A 15,840-nucleotide genomic window follows, 5' to 3' on the forward strand; every position below is an offset into this window, starting at 1 on the left:
GACATTTCTTTCCTTGTTCACTAACTCTTCATCTTGATTGTTATCCTGATTTTGAGGCTTGCCCTTCTTGCTCATCTCTTGAGGAGTGACACTTGGGTCAGGGTGCAAGGATGATGCAGCCATGGGCTGCTGTTTTGAAGGAGCTGGTTCAGTGATTTCTTCAATGACTACTTCTTTTGCAAGTGAATCTGTTGGGTCATTTGGCTCTGTAACTGTGGCTCTTTTGGGCTGCTGATTATCTTTTATCCTTTCAGGCTGTGTTACATTTACAGTTCTGCTCCTTAGCTTGTATTGCTTATGGACTTCATAAACAGCTGTGTCATAGCCTTGTTTGAAGTCAAATGACTCACCTGATTTGATTGGGAACAGCTTGATTACCTCATCCTCATGGTCTTCTTGTGTCAAAAAGACTTGACTTTCACCATCTAGACCCATTAAGTTAATCTGAGAATCTTCATTGGGTTCACTTGATGTGGAAGTTTCAGCATAGTTTTCTTGGAAAGGGGGTCTTATGTCTTGGTCAGAATTGGTCTTGCCAACGTTTGGATTTTGATTTCTCCTAAAATTTGGGTTCCTAGGAGGGTTGTTTTGTGGTGCTTCCCATGAGGACTTTCTCTCAACCGATTCCACTCTATCCCCTAATCTCTTCATACCAGTGAGTATTGCATCCAGTTTTTGATCAAAGGCTGAGGGTTCTTCTTTGAAGGTGGTTCTCTTTTCTTTTGGCAATCAGGTTAGCCTCTACCGTGACAGCAACCTTTTGGGCATCTGCAAGGGTTTGAGGGTCTCTTTCCTTCAACTGATAGGCCATGTCAGGGTCAAAACCATCAGGGAATTTGTACAAAGCTAAATCAGGAGGGGGTCTTAAATTTTGTGGGATTGCGTTATATACATTGTTGAATCTTGCACAATACTCCAAAAGAGTCTCTTAGGGACCCCTTTTGATAGTGTCATATTCACCAAGTATGTGCAGAGGATCCTTCTTCTTCTCCCATCTACTAGTAAAGGCTTGATAAAGCTCATCAGGAGTTGTGATGGAATTTGCATTCAGGGATCTAAACCAAGTTCTTACATCCCCAGTCAGACTTTGAACAAACATCCTCATTCTCACACTGTCATCATCTATTTCATAAGTTTCAAAATGGTCTTGCATCCTTTTGGCATGCTGAATAGCTGTCAAAGGGCCAGTGGAGTCAAAATATGAGATTTTGGTTTGGTAGTCTTGGGGTAGAGCTGCAGCATTAGCTGGTATCTGCAAGGGTGCATATCTGTTAGCCATATTCACAAGGTTTGGGGGATTCACAGGAGCAACTGGGATAAAAGGAACGATGTGTGCCACAGGGGTAACAGGTGTAGCAGCACCTAGGGTATTGTTCAAGGGGATATGTGCAGTGGGTGAAGATGTGCAAGGAGGGCTTTGAGATGTAGATGGTGAACTGGGGGAGACAGGGGTAGACCTAAATAGAACTTTGATTGGGGTTGGAACTGGCTCAGGGTGGGCTGTCTCAGGAGTCAAATCACTAGGATTTTCCTGCCTTTGCTGCTTCCTAATTATTCTAGGGATTATATTAGGATTCTCAAACACAGCTGGTGGATTTGGGTCAGGGTTTGACCTAGTGTACCTGTTTTCCCTTTTAGGAGCCAGCTTCTGAACTTCTTTTTGAGTATTTTCTAAGATATTTTAGGATTGTTTAAGGGACTGATTAAGCCTTTTTAGAACCACTGTCTATGGACAGACAACGGTTTGAAAAGTATGCTTGGTCCCCAGTGGAGTCGCCATTTATGTTAACACCCAGGTTGTTCCCTATGACTCCCAAGGGAATACGGCCGGGGTAACCACTAACCAATCTTTGGACTACAGTTTCTAGCCAAACTGTAATCAGAGAGGGCTCTCTCTTTATGATTTTTCTCTGTTATGATAGTATTTTAGGCTAGCTAATATGCTCAGGTTTTTGTTTATGTTTTGGTTGAAGGATGTCTTTCAATAACCAAGATTTAATGTTTAGACAGTTGTATTTTATTGGGCAATGGAGTCTAGAGCTCTGAAATGTTTGAAATGCTTCAGTGGGAATGTTCAGACTGCAGGGCCTATTGGGTATCTCAACAGACAAAATTTAAAGCTTAAGTGATGATGTATGATGATGCATGTTTAGCCAATGAAAAGCAATTAAGAATTCTCCATTAAAATAATGCTGTGAAAGTGAAATATATTGTTCAGGAGCAAACTTGAATTCCTGAAACAAGGGTCACTGTGAAAGATATATTATGAAAGTGTAGCAATTAAGAATTACACTTATCAAGATTATAACTGAGGAAAAACATTCATTAACAACATAGATTGAGCTCAGGGTATTCCATGAATAAATCCTGAAGGCTATTCTTTTTCTTTGCTGCTAAATACTTCGAACTTAGAAACATTTATGGGTTGTAAAAGATTGAAACACAAAACGAAGAGAGTTACAGAAAACTTATTGTATATGAGATGCACAGGGATCCTGCCAACTTCAACAAACACCGTGAACGCATTTAAACAACTCAGAACTTTAGAAATTCCATTACTTCTGTTATTAAACTTTGTCAAGATTACAGCATAGGAACTTCTTCAAAAGAAATCAACAACAACCCCTGCAAGCTTATGCGAGGGGCAAATATATACTGTCGGTAATACAAAATATCTAAGGCGTTGAGTCATCTGAGAAATAAATGTTTCACCAACTTTGTACAGAACATCAGATAAGAAGTTATTGCTGCTTTTAATACAACATCAATGCTCATTTCTATCAGTCAGAAGATATTTTGGCCTTTAGAGGCCACCGAGTCGGTTGGAATGATCTGCTTTAAATGCTGGAAAATGCGCTGATGTGGCTGCTCTGCTGTAACTTTTCGGCCCTGTCGCCTGTAGCTGTCCATCTTGACTTGCTGGCTGAAAGTTCTACTGAGTTGGCTCAGGTTTTATCTTTTCATGCATGCTGATTTTACTAAGCTTTCCTGTGCATGCCAATTTGTATTTTTTGATGAAAAACTTGAAGAATGGCTTCCTGGTCTACAGAATCATCTGTATTGTCTTTGTCCACCATTCCTGTGTGGGCAGTTGATGCCTAAGAATTGCATCCATAGTCTCATCTGCCTCTGTGTATTTATAGAAGTTAGGAGGCACTTCAAATAGGTGATTTATTTCATTCATTATAAAGAATAAATTCTCTACTCTGTTGTAGAGACTTTGTCCTGTAGCTGGCCCTGTTTCTTCTGAGGTGCTGGGCCTTTCAGTGATCTGACTTGTGGCGAATGTATTGACCCTCTTGGCATACTGCTCATGGGTAAGCAGTTTCCCTGCACTGTTCAGTAAGCCAGGGAGACCTCGGTTCTGTAATACCACAAATTTGTCCATAAATCTGTTCACCTCGGTCTGCATGTCTTGGGTCCTTCTCTCCAATGTCTGCACTAAGTTTCTCAGTGTAAGGACCCTCTTTATCAAAAAAATAGTCTCAGTCCTGTTAGAAATTCCCATAGTTGCTAACTGAGCACTTGTCCTATTGTTGAGCACATTGATCATCCTGGTGGCAATTTCAGGCATATTGCCTAGAGCTGCCCTTGATATCTGAATTTCTTTCTGTGCTTTTGCAATGAGCTCCAGCTGCTCATGGATTGTGTCAATATACTGCCATTGGTCAGTAATATACTAGCCAATATTGGCCCATAGCACTGTCTTGATCTCAGCCACTACTTTATCCAGTTGGAGCTCCTTCTCTAGCTCTTTTATCCTGTCTTTGAGGGCTTTTATTTCCCTGCCCTTTTCTGCCACGATCTGCTTGGATTTGTCATATCTTTCATTTACTTTGGCTAATTTTTCCCTGGCCTCATTTAGTTCTGTCATTTGTGCTTCCAAGGCCTGAATCTCATTTCTCAGCTTTTGCATGTCCAGGCTTGGGGCCTTCTCTGTTGTTGCTGGTGGTGCTGAGGTGGATGGTGTTGCCTGTTCTGTTTGTTGAGGAGGAGGAACAGTAGTTGGAGCAGCTTCCTCAAGGCTAATTACTTCAAGAGGAGGCTGGGAGGTCTGACCTTCTTCTCTTTGCTTCAAAGCTGCCTGTAATGCTGCCTGTGCAGCCTCTGATTCTCCCAGCTTTTCTTGAGTCTGAATTAGCTGCTTGTATAGAGACACCAGAAAAGCTGTGGCATCTTGATCATGCCTCGTTGGGCAACTTCATCTATTTGAGGGTGAATGGTGGCTGGGATTTTGATCTTTCTTTTCAAAGCTGCCATGTCTGCATCCCTCAACTTCAATATCTCTTGTATGCCCTTGATATCTTTGGGATCATGCCCAATCTCTATAATTATATCTTCTAAGGACCTAATTCTGTTGTCCTTTGCTTGAGAGGATGCTCTCTCCAACTCAAGTTGTGCAGCTATATTATTAAGGCTATTTTCTAGCCTGTAATTGTCCAATGTCTTGTCTGCCAAGGAGGCATACACCATCTCACCCGTTTGCTTATGTAATTCAATTTTGTACATTGGGTGGATGTCCTTGGCAAGGACCTCAAGATTAGTCCTTATATAATCTGCAGGAGACTGGGGCTGTGCTACAGCTGGCAAGAAATGACTCATGATCATTTTGCCTTCACTCACATCATACGCAGACATTAGTCTTTGCTGGTTAGTGGGAGCCATTTTCAACAAATGATTGTATAGTTGTATCTTTATTGGCTCATTCCTCCTCTTTATGTCTATGAACTGTTGTTTGATTCCTCCTTCAGCTTCTCTTTGGTGGCTTGAGGAGCTGACTTCTCCTCCTATTGTTCTGTCTTGTCCCTGCTGGAAGGAGCTAGCAGATGCTTCTCTACTAGGTGGGCCCATGCCCAGAGACTGCCCTATTGGCATTTCCTCCTCAGAGAAAGGATTCAATCTCTGTCTTTTCTCACCATGACTTATTGATGTGGTTAAGGGAGTCTCTCTGTCCCTTTTCCTGCTTATATCCTCCTTTTGTGGAGTTTGGAGGATTGATGCTTCAGCTGATGTTTCTTGCCTAGGAGGCACCGTGTTTTGTGCCTGCTGTTCAGTGAAAATTGGGGCCTCAACTGCCCCTTCTTGCTGTGGGGGCTGCTCTTTGTCATGCTACCCTTCTTCTTGTTGTAATTCCTGTTGTTGTTGTTGTTGTTCTACCTGCTGTTGTTGTTGGTGCACCTTCTCATGAGGTGGTTGTTCGGTCTCCATTTCCTTTTCCTGGCCTTTGCTAGATATATCTTCAGTGGCTTTGGGTGCTTGCTGATTTGCAGTCGAGGAGGATGCAACTGCTCCCACTTGTGTGCTTGGAAGGGAAAACACCTGTGAACAAAGTTCAAGGTCAGCCATCTTCTTTAGATTCCTCATCGCTCTTTGATTCAGCTCTTCTTGTGTAACATGCTCTTCTAAGGTTCCTCTCCTCCATTTTACTTGGTTAGCATATTTTTCAATGTGAGGAATCTTCACATGATCATAGCCAGACAGCTTATATTTGAGCCTTCTCAAAGTTATGAAGTGGTTGGGGTCATAAGGTTTCCAAAGGAAACTGGTTTGAAGGCCAAGGGACTCAAGCATCCTGTTTGCTTCTTTCCAACCTTCCTCCCTTTTGTTATAGACAAAGTGGCCAAGTTGGTTCCTGACCTTCAACTGTGCTTTCTTACCTTTGCCTGAAAAGTGAAGCACATCAATGTTGCCAAACTGCCTGAAATATTCTAGGGCAAAAAGCCTCATAGGCACATATCTGGGTAGTCTGTAAGAAGGCAATTCACACCCATATATCCTGATGACGGTGTGGTTCTGGTAAAAGTACCAGTCCCCAATTCTGTATGATTTGGATAATTGAAGGATCCTTTGCATGTCATCAGTGACCCTTGGAGGAGGTGAGCTCATCAACATAGACATAGCTGGGTGGATGAAGAGATCTATGAACTCACAATAAGTATAAGGAGACTCGGGTCTACAATGGAAAGTAGAGGACCAATAGACCACTGATCTTGGATTGCCTTGGGGATCCACTCTTTTGATTGGGAAAGAGAACTTCTGATGTTGATGATATAAGATTAAGTGGTAAATGTAAGAGGTGTATCTGAACACTCTTTCTCTTGCCAGGTTCATTAATTGCTCATGTATTTTGTCTGCTATATAGGGGGCATAGTCGTAGTAGATAGGAGACTTGCCAGGGGCAAACATAAGCATCATCACCAGCACAGTTTGATCAACGAACTCAATTGAATTGTAACCCAAAATGGGACTAATCATGTCTGCAAGATCTCTGCCCAATTGGTTGAGGTATACTTGATTGATAGGAGGATATTTCACAAAGTCAGAGTCAATGTACATCTGATTTAATTTGGTGACCTGAGCATCTGTCAATCTGGCTCCTTGATTTATCAGGTCTACAAGTGATAGAGGGACCAATTTCTTCTCAGTCCTGAAGCAGAGCATATCTTTGATAGCTTCTGGAGTGATATAGAACACAGCTGAGCCTAAAGGGTCAAGAACTGCCCTCTGAGTAGGGTCATAGTTCTCAGCACATAGGTGGATCAAATCAGGGAACTGATTGACCTGAGGAAGCTTGAATATAGGGAGAAAAGAGTCCCATATGCCCAGCACATCTGTTCCAGTGTCATGTTTTGCCTTCAATTCACTGAGCAGATGGATGTGGAACTTGGTTCTCATTAGCATTTCCTCTGAGATTTGATAGTCCATGTCTGCCAGAGGTTGCCATTCCAATTCTCTCTGAGGGGCATTCAATGGAGCAACGTTCAACGCTATAGGAGCTACTGGTGGATCCATGGTTTCTCCTAGGATTATAGATGGGTGTTGCTATGCAGAGCAACACAAAGGAGTTTTCTTTGACGGAGAAATGTGAATTATTCAAGGATAAAGGATAAATGATCAGCTGCAGCAATTGAAATACTGCTTTAAGGTGTAGATAAGACTAATGTCTGGTCTTAATCTCTCTCTTATAGCAAGTAGGTATAATTTGAGTAACCGGTTCGCGATTGCGCGAACAGAGTGCAGTCTTTTGGTGAAATTTAGGCAAACAAGGCTCAGCTGATGATTTTCAACATTACAGTTGCAAATGGGGACTAGGCACAGGGATTTTGCCGGCAATTTGCAAGTTTCTTTGTCTCTTAAGCTTTTTTGAGGGAATTTACAGACAAATCAGGTGTATGAAGGATTTACGAGGATAAATACCTGGTATATAGCGAGCAACGGTCACGAATGCAGGTAGAAATGACGCGCCGAAGGTCTCCAGGTCGAATTTAGCAAGGTGGTGAACGTTTGAACGTAAAAACCATGCAGAGAAAGCAACAACGTTTGGGCAAAAAGTATGAAAAACGCGAAAATTCGGCCAAAATATGGATTTTTTGGGACATTGGCACCTTTTTTGGATGATGTCAGCATGACGTCATCGGGTGGGGTCAAGGCCGGATGACGTCAGCATGACGTCATCGGGTGATGTGGCAAGGTGTGATTGGTCCACGGGGATAATGAGGTGGCAGGCATATTAGCACAGGGGCGGACAAGGGCACTGACACGACGGCGGGGTGGCACTGACGTGGGTCTGACGTGGTGATGACGTTGGCTAGGCGGATCGACCGAAACCGGAAGTGGTTAGCGGTTTCTCATCGCACCGCTTTTGATACGGCAGCGGAATTGTCAGGCGTACCTCCGATAAGCTGTGGGGGTGATGCGTGGCAGAGGCCTGACGTCACCCTCTGACAGATATCGGAAGGTATCTGTCGGACGTCGGGGCCGGTCCGATATGGATGAGGGCCGTCGGATCAACGGGGTCCGATCCGACAGTCGACGGATCAGTGAGGTGATCGGACAATACGGAAGGGGGCGGGATTATTTTAATATTTCTTTCGGGATCTGTGCTCGGCGGAAACCTCTTGGGATATGGCGGATTGTAAATGTTTTTTAATGCATTTTCAAAATAAAAATAATACGGCGCCGATACTTTGGATAAGTCGAAAAAGTGGGTTTTTTATGTGCTTTTTTTGGATAAAGCGGGGTAGGGGTAAAAGGGGTTGTTCATAAGGTTTTCTTAGCCAACAATGGGTTTAATGGGTCAACTGGATTCAGAAGGGAGAAGGGGGGTAAGGCTTAGGTTTCTCAAGCTGACCAGATGTCAATTTGATCCCTGACAGAGAACATATGGCTATAATGCCAAGGGGAGGGATATTTATAGAATGCTTGGGGGTTTATACACCATGGTGTTATAATAATAGGGAAAGGGTAACATAGGGGAATTATATAATAAATGTTAAGGGTTAATATAGATGAAAAGGGTGGATGGGGAGTAATAACACTAAGTTCATTTGAAAATCACTTTCAGTAGGGGGGTGATGATGAGCCCCAAAAATGGACAATTATTTGGGCTCATTCAACCTCCTAATTTGACTTAATCCACCATTCTCATTAGTTTATTGCATGTTTTTTATTATGTTTATGTTAATAGAGTGAATTTGGTTAGTCATTATGCCAACAAGTCTAATGGGTGCTTTGTGTAGCCTTTTTGGTCAATTTGGAGACAAAATTGAAGGTCTTAATGAGCACTTGGCAGCCAAATTCGTGGGAGAACAAGGGAGAGGATTTGTAGGAAGGTGTCCCCTTCATTTATGGGCCCTTACCTCGAATTCTCCACCATCAGCTCGGAGTTCAAGAGCCACCAAATCAATCAACACAAGGGCAGCCAAGCAAGTCAAGTAGGACTGTTGTTAACTACAAGTCTTGGGCAGCCGAGTCCCTAAATTTTAGGAGGACTGTTGGGTCCTCAAATTGTATAAATAAGAAGGCTTAGGGCCTCATTTTGGGGTTAGCCAGTGGATGTTAGCTAGTTAGCCAGTAGATAGTAGCTAGTAGTTAGTCATTTCATAGCCTTGTTGTAGTCATTTTGTAATTCGATTTGTATGCAATAGATTAGCTTTGCTTTCAGCTCATTCTCAAGCTCTCCTTGTGGACAGTTTTGATGTAACTCTTCATTCGTGATTAATAAAGATGAATTCAGCTTTGCACCAGCTCTAAATCTCTCTTGGGAGGCTGTAGCTCTTGGGGTTGGGCCCATCTCAAGCGCCCAGTACCTCCCTTGTTTATCTTTATGTGTGTTTGCTGCGTTCTTAAAATAAAATCTGCTCTTTAGATCTTGCTTTGTTATTTTGGTTGTTTTTGTTGGTTAAAGTAACTTTTTATGTTTGGGAATCGATTGGTAAGAGTTTGTCATGCATTTAGATCTTTCGGAATGTTCTTGCTCACGTGATGTACATGGTTCTCTTTCCAAACGAGGCTGTTGTTTATTCATTTCATTGACAGTTAGATTAAGTTAGCTAGGACTTAGTTTTTTTGCAAGAATTCATTGATTCGGTTGAATGTGAATTTTGCAGGGCATCTCTATCACTCACTCACATGGTCAAGCTTCATCAGAGCCATCTTATTCATCCCATATCTAGGCTTCTCGCTTCACACCCATCCTCTTGCCCACGTAACCCTACCTTCTTCTCCATTGTTGTCTCAACTACCTTAAAGCCAAATCAGCCTTCCACATATCATCTCACCACTCCATCCATCAGTTCCTGGGTCACTTCAGACCCCCATCCTACCTCCATAACCATCCATGCATCTTCCATCAATCACCCATCCTCAAAAATCCTCTTTTCAGAACATCCTGTAGAAATCTCTGAACATCCTGTAGAACCCCTGCAGACTTCCTGTAGAAGCTCATAAACACGGTTCCTTGGCAGCCAAACTTTGTGAGACTCTCTGGAAGGGTGTTAGGGACCCTTTAGACCCTCTTTGAACCTTCCCAACCTTTCCCAAGCGCTTCTCCTCCTTGATCCACCTCTGCACAGTGAAAAGCTAGTTAAAAGCACATGCATGATAATTCTAATAACTTAATCAAAAATACAAAAAGATGTTTTCTTCAGATAGTGATAACTTAGACACATGCATTTTACCTTCCTAGAAGTAAAGGCATCTCTTTTAGTAGTTTGCATGCTCTCCTCTGCATCAGTAGGACTAGCTGGTAGAATTAGGGTTTGCTAGGGTTTGCGTTTCTTTTTGGCTTTCAGTTTCTTTTTGCAATTAGATTAGCTTCCTTCGAGTTAGCTTTCATCCATCAATTAAAAAGCTTCTTCTAAGAGCTCATAGAAGTTGGCTTAAGCTCCTAGTGGACTTGTGCCAGCTGACCAAGTGACAGCTACGGCAAGAGCTAGTACTTGTGCATACAGCACCGTCGCTTCCAAGCTTCTTACGAACTACCGGGTTGATAAAATTAAAGAAGGGAGTTCCAGGAGTTGTAGCATTATTGCTACAATACTGGAGCCCACCATCTTTTTGGCGCCGTTGCCGGGGAAGCGTCAGAGTATTGGTGATTGCCGCTTTTCTTCTATTTTCCACTACAATCTTCTGCTAAGTAGTTTATTTCATTTCCATTATGCAATTTCGTTTATGCAAAAGTAGATTAGCATTTCCCGCTTTCATAGATTAGCATTTCAATTCCGCAATTTCATTTCTGCAAGCGTAGATTAGCATTTCATTCTTGTAATTTCATTTGAGCAAAATAGATTAGTCCTTTCATGCTTTCATTTCGATTCTGCATTTTCATTTCAGCAAGATAGTTAGTTGCAGTTCAATCTATTTTAGTTTTTGCAGGTACAAGAAGAAAAATACAAAAATCAACCAAAAAGATTTCATTTCATGCCTTGTAGGAGTAGAGATAAGTTAGAAAAATGATTGCACAACACCCCCACTGCTTCACACAGTCAACATTCTCTCTTCTTCGATGGCTGTGATTAAAGAACCCTTAGGTGGACATCAAGGCATATTTAAAGAACCTCTAGGGGAGAAGAAGAAGAAAACATTCCTCGGGAGAAAATGGCTACAAGCAGGAATGTTGGGAGCAGTACCTTGTTCCAACACGAATTTGCAAATCAGCTGGAAGATTTCAAGAGTGATATGAGGCAGTTTCTTGCCATGCAACTGGATACCTTGCAGATCCAAAAGAAGTAAGAAGAAGCCAAGAGGGCTTTGGTCATCTTTTGTCCTAGGTGCACTAGAAAGCATCCTAGGAACGAATGTCCAATGCACTCCCTAGAATTGTGTTTCATCTGTGAAGAATACCATCCTACAAATCAGTGTCCTTCCTTGCTTGGACTTAAAGTTGCATATCAAAGAGTTAAAGGAGCCACTGAATCACTCTATTATATGAACCAAAGGAGGCCACATGAACCTAGATCTTATCAGCAGGAAGTGCAAGGGACATCCGATACCTATTATGACCCCTATCAAGCCACTTTCATGCCTTCTTAGGGTCCCCCTGCTCATCCTTCCTGGTCTACACCTCCTCCTTGGTCATATTCTCCTTGTTCCTTCATAGATCCATATTATGCCCTACCAGTTGCTCATTCATTTCACTCTTATGCTCAGCCACAGCCTCAGTGGAATGCACCTTATCAGGAGTGGAGGCCCCATTACAACTCTCATCCCGCTCATTTTCCTCCACCACCTGCTAATCCACAACCATCGCCTCCTCCTCCACCAAGGCAACCCCAAATGCCTACCCAACCACAATGCCATCCATCTCCATCTCAATTTCACACCTCCACTCAACTACCCGTACCATTTCCAAAGCCATACAATGGAGTAGCTCAACCAAATTGCAAAGCTGAGGCACAACATGTGCAAATGACTCCTTTTGAGCTCAATGATGTTCACCAAAGCTCAGGAAGAGTGTTGAAAAACCGAGATTATCTTGAAAGCATTGAAGGACCACATCAGGAAAAACAAGATTCAAAAGAGGAGATCAAAGAACCATGGGCTACACTTGATGAAGAGAAGAGATCAGAATCAGAGATCGAGAGAGTTCCTTCATGGTTACCATCAAATCCTCCATGTACTCAAGAGAAAGATCAGCAAAAAGAGGAAGATGAGAAGGTCATGATAGAAGGTGACATGAAGAATGATCCAGATCAGCAAAAGGACCAAGGATATCAAAGCTATATTGAGACATGATTCCAGACAGTCACTAAGTTGCAGCAGTACTTTCTTCCTCCAGCTATGCTTGATCCCTTCAAGGTCAGATCATTTGTTCTCTAAGATCTGGATACCTATCCAAGCATGCATTTCGAGCCTCCACATCATTTTGTCTCTAATCTCGATGTGCACATGGCTCCATTGGAAGTATTCTTATACTTGAGAATGATTTTGTTTTTCAAGTAGGGTAGGGTAGAAAAAAGAAAAAAAGAAAAAAAGAAAAAAGAAAAAGAAAAAATGAAAATAAGAAGAAAAAATAAAAATCTAAGGTGAAAACCCCCTCGGAGGCACCTTAGATTGGCTCATTGATTGAAAACCTCCATGAGGCGGTCAATGGGTTGGAAAAAAGAGAAAAGAGAATAAGATCCTTGGGTGAAAACCTCCCTTGGAGGCGCCCAAGGCAGGCAATTAGGGTGAAAACCTCCATGAGGCGCCCTAGTTGTTTTTCAAAAAAAAGAAGAGAAAAAGAAACAGAGAAATAAAACTAATTCCATTGGCTAATTTCAGGTTGCAAGAAGGACGTTTAATGACAGGAGGAGCACTCAAATCAAGGTTAAAGGAATTTTTCTTGTGCCTTCTACAGGAAGCTCTGTATTTCTACAGGAAACATCCTGTAGAACCTTTGGACGAACCAAATTCAAGTCTAAAATGGAATCTGATGGTGGGAATCTGTTGATTAGGCCTACAAGCACTTGTGTGTCCATCCCTTGCCTTTCTCCATCATTTTTTCCACCTCATTGTGCTTCTCATTGTGCTTCTACAGGAACTTCTTGTAGAAATTGTGGGAAACTAGACATGGATTTCAAAAAATGGTTTGGTGAACATGGTAGCTTCCTCAAGGGTTTAGAAGCCCTCATGCAATCTTCCAACTCCTCCTCCATCATCTCCATACCTGCATCACAGCCCAAACTCAGTTTTCCCTTCCATGCAAACACATGCAAAAGGCCTTGAAGCAAAAATACCTAGAACAAAATTTGTTTTTGCCATAACTTGAAAACCATGCATCCATTTGACAAACCATTTTATGGGGAATTGTACAAGGGTGATGGAAACATGCTTGAGCAGTTTCAGCCAATTCCGGTGCACGGTTTCCAAGAAATCAGCCTCCATCACCATCAGCCATTTTTTCATTTTCTCCATAACCGTGCATCCGTTTCAAAACTTGTTTCATGGGGATATGCATATGAGAGATGGTAACCTACCCAAGCAGTTTCAGACGATTCCGATGCACGGTTTCCGAGAAATCGATCTCTGAAATCTTCAGCCATTTTCCATTTTTCTCGAAATCCGTGCATCCATTGATCACAATTTTTCTATGGGAGATGCATCATGATGATAGAAACATGCTCAGCAAGTTTCAGATCAATCCGCTTTACCGTTTAGGAGAAATGGCAAAAACAATTTCTGGTTCTGTGACATTGCAGCAGCAGCAGCTTGAAGGTGCAGATTTGAACGTGGAAACAAATGCATGCAGCTTAGATCTGGTCAGAGGACACCTACACAAGGAAAAGCAATAAAAAATCATCAACCAAGCCCTCATGCAACCAAAGGATCCAAGCATGCAGCAGCAAAACATGAGCATGCAGCAGCAAAAAGCTTCACAAGCAGCCGTTTGACTTTAGGTACGTGACTAAACCTTGTTCATCTATTGCATGAATCTAGTCTAAGCATTGCATGAATGAATGGAATGGTGAAATTAAGCCATGAATGTAGCAAGACTCCCAGTTCTCTAGCACTCACGAGAAAATCACGCAGCATGCGTGGATAGTCATTCACGTGGAAGATGAGAAACACAGGCAATGGAAGATTTGTTGAACTTCAGTGCACAGGGCATCAATTGATTAACAAATAGAAGAAGACATGCAGTTCATGATAGCACAGCAGTTCATATGGGCCAGCACACGTTTTTGCCACCTCACTCCACCAAAAATCACGCAGAGTTAATGAGCGCTCAGCCGAAACTCATATACTACTGTTAACTTGCACTTGCATCATGTTCAACTGAAGTATACATCCTTTGCTTCCTCAAAATGATTAACCTATCATCCTTCGCTGATTGTTTTGGCCTGTTCAAAATTCTTCCGCCTACCAAGATCGTGTAGAGGCTTATAATAACGAGACATCCACATCTGTTTTGGGTCCATCTGAGTCCTACACAGTATAGACAAGTACCCAGATGATGCTCAGGTCTGGAAACCAATTGGGTCTTCCGGATATTGATCAGATCTGATTTTTCAAGCCCTCTTCAGCTATGGCCGAAACATAAACATGGATGAGGCGGGGCAGTAATCCAAAGCTTGAACAAGAAGTTATTGACATACCTCCAACTCCAACAGGAGAAGGAAAATATGGTGCATTTCCTGTGTCCCAGACTATTACAACAGCTCTCATTATTGCAGCTTGGTACTCTTCCAATATTGGTGTGCCATTGCTTAACAAATGCCTACTTAGTTTTTTTTGGATGCAGATACCCAATATTCCTCACAATGTTGCACATGTGTGCCTGTTCATTTTATGGTTTTCTGACAATTTCATGGTTAGAAATTGTACCAATGCAGTTCATCGTCTCCAGGAGACAGTTTCTTGAGATATTGGCATTGAGCTTCATTTTCTCCTTCTCGGTTGTTTGTGGCAATATTTCTCTGCGCTATTTGCCAGTCTCCTTCAATCAAGCTATTGGGGCAACAACTCCCTTCTTCACAGCGATATTTTGCATTTATAATAACATGTAAGAGGGAGTCTTCTGTGGTTTATATGGCCTTGGTACCTGTGGTATTTGGCATTGTTATTGCAAGCAACAGTGAGCCATCATTCCACCTTTTTGGCTTTTTGGTTTGCCTAGGATCAACTCCTGCCAGAGCATTGAAGTCAGTTGTTCAGGGGCTCCTGCTTACCTCTGAGGCAGAGAAGCTTCACTCTATGAATTTGCTCATGTACATGGCACCAATTGCTGCGCTGTTATTGCTCCCTGTTACTCTTTTTGTGGAGGGTAATGTATTAGCTATTGCTATTGAAAAAGCCAGAGAAAACACCTTTATCATATTCCTGTTGCTTGGAAACATGACCATGGCTTATCTTGTGAATTTAACCAACTTCCTTGTTACCAAACATACGAGTGCCCTTGTTACCAAACATACGAGTGCCCTCACGTTGCAGGTTTTAGGAAATGCCAAGGCCACCATTTCTTCCATATGATTGCATATACTTGCACACTCATAACAAGGATGAGAATTCACTAGGAAAAGCAGCAGGCAGTGGGAAGAAGAAAAGAAGCATGGTTTCATGACAGGAAGAGGAATGAGGGAAAAGGACAAGCTGTTGAGGCCAAAGCAGGGGGTGGTAAAATAACACAAATGCCAAGGGAGAAGCGGTTGAAAGCATGAGCAGAGAAGACTGAAAAAGGCCAAACAAGTAGGGACACACCCAAGGCAACCACAACACAGTTCAAGGAGAAGGCACCCCCAGCCAAGCAAGCAAAATCAGAGAAAATTGGTTCTACAGGAAGTTAGCAGACTGTTTCTACAGGAAGACAGAGGACTGTTTCTACAGGAAGCCAACGAACTATTTCTACAGGAAGTTTGAAAAGAGGGAAGCCAAAGGAGAAATCGGCCGAGATTTTAGCCAAGGAGGCCACCAGGGCCATCAAAGATGAGGAGAGAGATTGGTTGCTCATAGGATGAGCAACACTTTCAGTAGGGGGGTGATGATGAGCCCCAAAAATGGACAATTATTTGGGCTCATTCAACCTCCTAATTTGACTTAATCCACCATTCTCATTAGTTTATTGCATGTTTTTGATTATAT

General features: G+C 42.3%; 1 pseudogene; it reads left to right on the forward strand.

The window, feature by feature from the left end:
* The first annotated feature begins 14,287 nt into the window (after positions 1-14,287).
* Positions 14,288-15,231, forward strand: LOC149198470 (putative sugar phosphate/phosphate translocator At1g12500 pseudogene; annotated as a pseudogene).
* The last annotated feature ends 609 nt before the right edge of the window (positions 15,232-15,840 follow it).

The sequence above is a fragment of the Pinus tabuliformis genome, chromosome 2_1, assembly GCF_031772625.1.
Source record: "Pinus tabuliformis cultivar Carrire ecotype Pingquan chromosome 2_1, CPIR1, whole genome shotgun sequence".
Taxonomy (NCBI): domain Eukaryota; kingdom Viridiplantae; phylum Streptophyta; class Pinopsida; order Pinales; family Pinaceae; genus Pinus; species Pinus tabuliformis.